General features: G+C 43.8%; 1 long non-coding RNA gene across 1 annotated transcript; it reads left to right on the forward strand.

Annotated features, from left to right (window-relative positions):
- The first annotated feature begins 5,050 nt into the window (after positions 1-5,050).
- On the forward strand, positions 5,051-6,726 carry LOC308315618. The gene is made up of 3 exons (XR_013964055.1): positions 5,051-5,177; positions 5,915-5,937; positions 6,585-6,726. It is a non-coding gene; the product is annotated as an uncharacterized lncRNA (long non-coding RNA).
- Positions 6,727-8,539: the final 1,813 nt, after the last annotated feature.

Below are 8,539 nucleotides of genomic sequence, written 5' to 3' on the forward strand. Positions count from 1 at the left end.
TTACCCAAGCTTATTTTTCTAGCAGTCTACTGTCAGTGGCCTGTTTCATCTGAAACAGTTTAGTGGCTTATCAAGGAGACAAAACGAATGCTCACACAGACACACAAATTAAACATAACACATTGAATGTCCACAGAGTTTTGGCAGTTTTTTTTCTTTTTTAAATAATGATCCATAGTCACAAAATGTGTAAAAATGGTTTGGTTAAATAATTTATGTTATGTGCCAGATATAAGCCTTATCAAACAATGTCACCAGTCACCACCAGAATACATCCATAATAACATATCATGGATGGTTCTTCAGATTAAAATAGGCAAAGAATTTACATATTCCGAACTCACATTCAGTACTGGGCCAGGGTTTTGGGGGGGCATTTTAATACAGCCTGTAACCATCCAGCAAGATTGGTCAGAACTGGGGCACCAACAGAAAAATATTTGGATTTAATTTAATACAACATTTAAATGTGTTGCAATATTTACCACTTATTTTATATTTTCTAAAATATTCTACTTAAAAAAAAAAGGTACGTCAGTTGAGAACGGGTTGGGTTAGGCCCCCAACTAAATTATTGATAGTATAACCATGCAAATGGATAGGCTTTGCCTTACGTTTTCTGTCATTCTGAGTGTATAGCCTAAAATGGTATACAAATGGACCCTTTTACAGGTCTAGTTCCATATTCCATTTGTGCACAGTCATATTTATGGGGATCAATGGACTATAGTGGGTGGGCAGCGTACGCGCTACGTGGGCCATGCTGACACCGCGTAGCCTATACCTACCACGACCACGACTGGGCGCGTTCGGAAATACCGCACCGGAGCGGATTCAGACGGTTTTGATTGATTGATTGATTGATTGAAATATTTATTAACAGTTTGCAGAATTACAGTAGCTACATTTCAAGCACAAACTCAATACAAAGACTGTTAACTGTGAGTTAAACATTGCACTTGTTTACAAGAGGGTCCACCTCGGACATTCAGTGATTTGTCAGAATGTTTGGAAACAATTAGCTGATCATATAATATATAATTATAATATATAGTAAAGTGTCCAAAAAACTGATGTACAACAGTACAGAGCCAATTGGTCAAGGCAACTATGGCAAGCCCTTGCCCCTTGGCAATCGAGTCAACAAAACCAGTCAATCAAGCAAGAGTGGTCTCCACTCTCCAATCAATCGCAGAGTTTGGGGGCTTGGTTTTGGCCGTTTCCACATGGTTTGGCGTTCCATAGCCTAGCTACGCCTACGGTTAGACAAACTCATATTCTGTAGCTCCCACCGAGACAAGCAAAGTAGCAAACACGTCTTCAGTCAACAGCAAGGTAATGTTATGTGACTGGTCATTGATTGGGGACTGTGTTTATTGTAGACTATAGATGCAAACGAGTAAAGAATACAACTTTTTACACAGTTATCACAGGTGTAAACATTATGGTCGCAAAAACAAAATGAGTCAGGATATACCGCTGATGTTACGTTAAAGTTGAAATTAAACCTGTGTTTACCTGGCTGCTAATTCATGGCCTTCATTGGCAAAAGGTTTCGTCGTTGGAACTTGGAAGGTAAGAAGAATTAACTCTTGCATGATATTTAACATGAGGCCTATGTTAAATATATTTGCAAGAGTTTAGATATAGCCAGGGCCAGGCTATCATCTCGGATCAGAACAGGTAGTATCCTCTGACCAACCAATGGTGCTAACTATGTCTACATGTAGACATGCAGTTACAAACCACTGAAGTCATAATCATGGTCATATAATGAACTCTATAACAGATGTGGCTGCTAATAAAGTCAAGCCCTACAGTAATATTAAAGTTGTTTTAAGATAAAGTAGTATTTCTTGCTGCTTAGCAGAAATGGAAATGCAATGATGTATTAAACGAATATCTTTAAAATATATAAATATTTTTGAATTCTCAGTTCAAAACGACTAGACAGATGCAGCTTTCAAGGAGCGTAGCTACATGGTAGCAGTGGTTCTGTGGTGGGGACACCCAGGGGTCCGAAGGGAAGCACCGCACATCTCAAAACATGGTGCTGAACAAAAAATACAGCCTACAATGTCAGAAAGGAAGGGCCCCTTGGCCATAGTCCATATTTGGAGCTGGCCTGTTATTATGACGTCTACTCCATAAGTCCATATTCTAACTTCACACATGTATGGGAATAAAAGGGAGGGGGGGGGGTCCCTATCACTATCACTAAAGGTCTGTGGCCAAATACATATTCATTCAAGGGTTCTTGATAAGACACAGTTTGAGAACCATTGCTACTGTATGTAGCATTCGGGTTTGTGGAACAGTTAGCCTAATAAAACGTTTCAAAATAAATTAATTTGCTTTAATCTCTGCCTCTTCAACCCCCCCCCCCCCCCCCCCTTATCAGCAGCAGTCTTTACAAGCCCCTCCTCCCCCCCCCCCACTATGGCGAGTAGTGCCCTGCCACAATCTCCCAACAGCGTCCTACGGGTGGAGCTGACCTGTCCGGTATGTCTGGAGGTGTTCCTGGAGCCCCACCAGCTATACTGTGGACACAACTTCTGCCTGCGCTGCCTCCAGCGCCTCTTCCAGCCGCCCCAACGTACCCGCTTCCACTGCCCAGAGTGCCGAGACCCCTGCCTCCCCACGGACTCGCAGAAGAACCACAAACTGTCCAACATCGCAGACGATTACCGGAACAGACGCCAGGGTAGGCATGCAAATGCAATATATCCATGACTTGCTTATGGATTATTTTGTATTTTTAATTAAGTGTGTGTGTGTGTGTGTGTGTGTGTGTGTGTGTGTGTGTGTGTGTGTGTGTGTGGGTGTGTGTGGGTGTGGGTGTGGGTGTTGCTTTGGACCCCTAGGCCAGAGAGCCACCAGGGCACCATCCCCCCTGGCCAAGACCCCCGTCACGGTGCTGTGCGACTACTGCCCTCCGGCGGCAGCAGCCCAGGCTCCGAGGCCAGGTCTTGCCACACGTGGTCGTGGCGGCGGCGCCACACGGCCGGTGGTGAAGCCGGCGGTAAAGCTGTGTCTGAAGTGTGAGGTGATGATGTGCCAGGAACACCTGATGCCGCACCTGGAGCTGCCGGTGTTCCGTGACCACCCGCTCACAGACCCCACGGAATACACAGACCTGAAGAAGATGAAGTGTCCGGACCATGACGAGATTTACAGGTTAAACCGAAAACATTTAATCTCCGGTTGACTTGACTGTAATCTGCGTGAAGTTAAAGGCTGCCTCTTTAGGAAATGTTCTGGAATTGTTTGGTTTTGTACCTTCTTAGAGTGCAGGTGGTCTTGAGCTCGCTGATAGATCTGTCATTTTCAGTGAGTGCCAGCCAGTGTGAGGAAGCATGAATTATACTTAAAATGCAGCCATAAAAATACACACTTAACGGTAGTATGCTTTTGTGTTAAATGATTGACATTGATTTGTAAATCACTACAGCTACTACTGTATGGATGAAAACATCTCTTTGTGCAATGCCTGCGTCGTGGAAGGAGGCCACAAGGAGCACACTATCAAGACCCTGAAGAACGCCTCCAAAGACTTGAAGGTACACATGGCTTCTTTCTTTCTTTCTTTCCTTTCTTTCTTTCTTTCTTTCTTTCTCATAAAAACATAATAAATAAAAAACTTAAATCATAAATGTGTTCTTAAGTCTTAACGGAGCAGGAAGAAGCTAATACTTATAATATCCATACCCCTTCAAAACAGTTATATTAACACAAATTTAAATCGGGAACCCCAGTTGGTGTTTTTACCCTTTTGTTGCTATTTACAGTATAGCAGTATAACATTTTGGTAGTTTTCTTTTATAAAGTTTTTTTAATAAAAGGTTTTTCCAAAAGCTTAGGTCAGTATTTAGAAGGTGTCTTTTTTTTAATCGGCCTCAGTCCTAAATGTGTTAATGCTTCAACACAACTTCACGATGCAGTACCCTCGCAAAACTTTCCGTCAGCATCAACAATTCAAATGTCCTTCCTCATTGCTTTACTTCTTAAAAATGCTTTTATTATATTGATGTTTAAACTGTGGCATAGGTATCTGGTACGGTCGCCCCTAAACCATATCGGCCCTCGATTTCATCCGCCGACCTTACGCCGACCGCTCAGTGCCGCAGTTCTTGTATTCTTTTTGTTTTTCTGAAAATAAGGTTAGAAATAAATGTAGGGTTAGACTTAGTTTTACTGGAGTTAAGTTTAGGTATAGGGTTAGGTTTAGGCATAGTTTTACTGATGTTAAGGTTAGGAATATGGTTAGGTTTAACCCGTTTAAGCATAGTTTACTTGGGTTACTTTAGGAATACCAGGCCGTGCAGTCTCTTCCTGAAGCTCATTCCACAGAGTAACCAGTAACCCTGCAGATTGAAATGCACATACTGTGCGGACAAAAGGCTGCTGTAAATCTTCCTCCTCCTTGGGTTGGGTCATGCCTTCCTTCTTTATCCTTAATCTATTTCGAAGATTGAGAGATTGACTTAATTCTCTCCCTCTCTACTTATTTTCACCACCAGGTGGCACTGGATTATCAACTGAAGAAAGTTGAGCTTGCTTCCACCATCACAGAGGTGCAACTGCAGACTGAGAACGAGAAGGACAGAGACAACAAAGTAAGGAAGGCCCCCAAACTAACAAATAGAATATATATATTTTCCGTTTTTCATGTGCCACCCCCCCCCACACACACACACACACACACACACAGTTTTTTTTTCTGGCATTTTTTTAATCTAGTCTGAAATCAACTTACAAATTACATATACAATACATAGAGGTAGCAAATAGTTAAACCTAATAATTCAACATTTCAAACGTTCCTTCAGAAAGAAACTTTGACAGTTTGTAGCGGTCGAAAGTACCTGCGCGCTCTGCTTGTGTGCAACAAGCAAGTATGCACTCGACAGAGTGCAGTTCTATAGTTCTCTTCTGTTTTTGTGCAGAGCTTTGTGACTTTGTCTAAGAAGCACATGAGGCACCTGCGTGCGCGGATGCACTTAAAAGTGGACGGCTTCGTGGGCAGGCTCCTGGGCTTGGTGCACAACCACTGCGACCACAACGCTCTGCACATCCAAGAGAACCTCAGGAGGATCAAAGAGGACCAGGTCCGCCTCCAGCAGGTCGGCACCGACATCCTGGGCACCATGAGCGAGAACCCTTTCCTCTTCATTGATGTAAGGACTTTAGTTTTGGCTTGATTTGTTTTCAGGGAAAGTTTGTGTAACACCATCGGGGGGGGGGCATGACGTAAATCACTGTCAAGTTCAAGTGCACGGTCATGTGCCCGAGACGGAGATTGATAATCTCCGTCAAATTAGTGCTATGAAAACTACCATTTTATGAATGGATTAAATAGGCCCGGGCCCTCAAGGATGTCCCAAACGGCTCAGATGCCTCGTTTCCATTGTGGTCCTGTGTATTCCATTCATCAAGACATAGAATCAATAATTTATTTTGACAAGCTAGAAAATGTCCATTTCCAGTTGTAAATTGCCGTCACGGTGCTCTGATTTTGAAAGAGGTTATGGAGGCTGCTGGTGGTGGGGCATTCCACATTTGTTGACAGTAGTTGAATAAATGTAATCCCAAATTTGATGTGTGCAGACTACAGATGCATCCATCCATCCATTGCATAAATTTTAACATTGCATGTCTTAAAAGTGGTTTAGAAGACCTCACTTCTGCAGTGACAAACCACTCTGGGTTGTTTTTAAGGAGTTTTGCCATCGACTTCGATTGTTCAACTTGCATGTTTTGTTAAGTCGAAATTGGTGACGTGCATTTTCAGTGCATCTGAGCTGATAATTTCTGAGCTTCTTCCTTCATACAGTAGATAATGTACACTGTCCATTAAACTGCTTAAGATGTTTATTGGCTAAATAACAAAGTCTTGCATCATATTTATTTCTAGGCATACAAGAAAAAAGAAGAACAGTGAGTATTGCATTTGTCTGCGCACGCACACACGTACTGCATGTACTGTATAGTATGCTATCTTGTCTCCACCACTCTCTGCATATCATTGACACAACACTGATGACGGATGACTGTCAAACAAGTCTATGAAGCCATCTATGAAATGCATGAAAATGTTTAATCTGAAACACAATAGAGTATGCACATGCATGATTTTCCCATCAGGACACTTAGAAAAATAATCAATTGCAGGGCATTTCTTGACAAAGTAGCTCATAACGTGTTGTTATGTTGGTGAGCTTGACATTGTTAAATGCAATCAGACAGGACTTTTCTGTTTGGATGAATGGGCTGTCGAGGCCAGAAAGTACTTTTTGACACTCAGTGGGTGTTCCAGCATAACCTCCAGGTACGATGATGTCATCTATATGTAGTGGGGGGGGGGGGGGGGTTTGTCTCTCAGATAAGGGGTCCTTAATTGGCCTTAATGATTAAGACCCCTGGTCTAAATGGAACATACTGTACTGCTCAAAGGGAATGATGCAAGGTTCTATAGCGCCTAACATTTTGGAAAGCAGCAATACGTTGTCAGATACCCTTTTATGTTAGTGAAATGGTATTCTTCTATATTACTTTTGTTCTGTGTGTGTGTGTGTGTCCTTTAGGTTGCAGACGCAGCTACAACAGCCCATGTTTACTCGTGAAGAAGGCGTTGAATTGAGTGCAGGAGATCTGGCAGTCCAGATGGACGCGGAGATGAGAGCCTTTACTCCCTTACTGGACATCATAATGGATGAGTTGGTGGCACTGTGTAAGAAAAGAACACACTTCTTGTTCTCTCGCCTCACACGTCCTGCTTTAAGACATCATGAAATTGCTAAACTGTTTTAGCTTAGCTCAGAAACGGCGGGGTGTTTTGGCTTGACCAATTACAGTGTACACCCGACAGTCCCTGCCCCTCAGGCTATAGACCGATTCACAGAGGGGTGCCCTGGGCGCGGCCATTACTGAGGTGTAATCCATGGAGCAGGTTCTCTGTAGGCCAGGTGTAGCTCATCAGTGCTGTTGCGCTTAATGGTACACCTCAGTAATGGCCGCACCCAGGAAACCCTCTGTGAATCGGTCTATGGGACCGCTAGAATCTACACGACACTGCTCAGAGCGCAGCTGAAAGAGGGGAGCAATGCTGCGGCACGTTTATTTACTGCATTGCTCCTCCAATTCACCTCCAATGTTTTCATTCACCTCCAATTAGTCCCCTCAGGGATCTGCGAATCCGCGATCACGGAATTTTCGCTGATTTCAAAGCCCTCCATGGATTTCTCGGTCATCCGTGGATTTGTTGAACGTTGTTGAAATATAACACTAATCGATCGGAATGATTCATTTGTTTAGTTGATTAGTTGTTTTGGGTTTTTTTCAGGTCATTTTACAGAGGCCGTGGTGGAGGTAGATGAGCTGGATGTAGATGCTGTGCTGGATGTACTTGAAGCCATTATTGAGGAAGATGAGGATGAGGAGGAGGAGGAGGAGGAAGATGAGGCTATGAGAGAGGAAGACGAGGAGGAGGAGGAGGATATGGGAGAGTATGAGGAAGAGGATGTGGGGGATGAAGAGGTGGGAGTGTATGAGGAAGAGTACTTGGGGGATGAAGAGGAAGAGTATGTGGGGGATGAAGAGGTGGGAGTGTATGAGGAAGAGTACTTGGGGGATGAAGAGGAAGAGTACGTGGCGGATGAAGAGGTGGGAGCATGAGCAAGAGGACATAGTTGATGAACAGGTGGGAGAGTATGAGGAGGAGCAGGAATCCTGGTGACATGAGTGAGGAAATGAGTGAGGTGGGAGTGGAGGAAGACGAGGTGGTCTTGGAGATAAGAGAAAGTAATGAGGTTGGGGAGGAGGAAGGAGACTATCGGAGCAGATCTGTCGACCAAGTCGACAACCCCTGAGGATGATGGAGAAGAGGAGGAGCTCTGTACAGACAGTGAGGAGGACAGTGATATGAATGTGTGAAGCTGTGTTGACAGACCGTAATGTTCATATATTTTTTCCAGCACATTTTCTACGACTCCCTGAGCCTGTATGTTTTATGCAAAAATAAGTTTCAATGTTTAATGTAGAATAATATTGTAATGATGAAAATGAATAAAGTAGTTGAACAGCCATTGGCACTTCTTTTTTTCCTTTCCTTAAAACCAGTGCTGTAGTCTAGGTTTTGTCACACTATAGGCTACTGTAATTAATCTCTGCGTGATATGCACACGTACAGTATAGGCTATAGAGTTCTCAACGGGCCTGAAAATGAAGGCCCGGCCCGGCCCGGCTAATTAGCATAGACTTTAGGCCCGACCCGGGACCGGCCCTAAAACGGCGCTTAGGTTTGGGCAGAATTTGAGAATGACCATTGCTGCTCCACTGTTATCTGGTGGTGTTATCTGTGGGGCTACAAGGGCTGGTGTTCTGGCCATGCCGGATACTGGCGGTTCAGGGGCAGAGATGGTTGGCGAGCTGGAAGCGGGTCTGGGTAAAGGCTCAGACATACTCCAGTTTGTGGAGATAGGCTATCACCGCGGTGTAGTTTTTAAAGGGTTGGGGAAAACTACACCATTACGTCAGTCGC

Source organism: Protomyctophum bolini, assembly GCF_963924005.1.
Source record: "Protomyctophum bolini genome assembly, chromosome: 5".
Classification (NCBI taxonomy): domain Eukaryota; kingdom Metazoa; phylum Chordata; class Actinopteri; order Myctophiformes; family Myctophidae; genus Protomyctophum; species Protomyctophum bolini.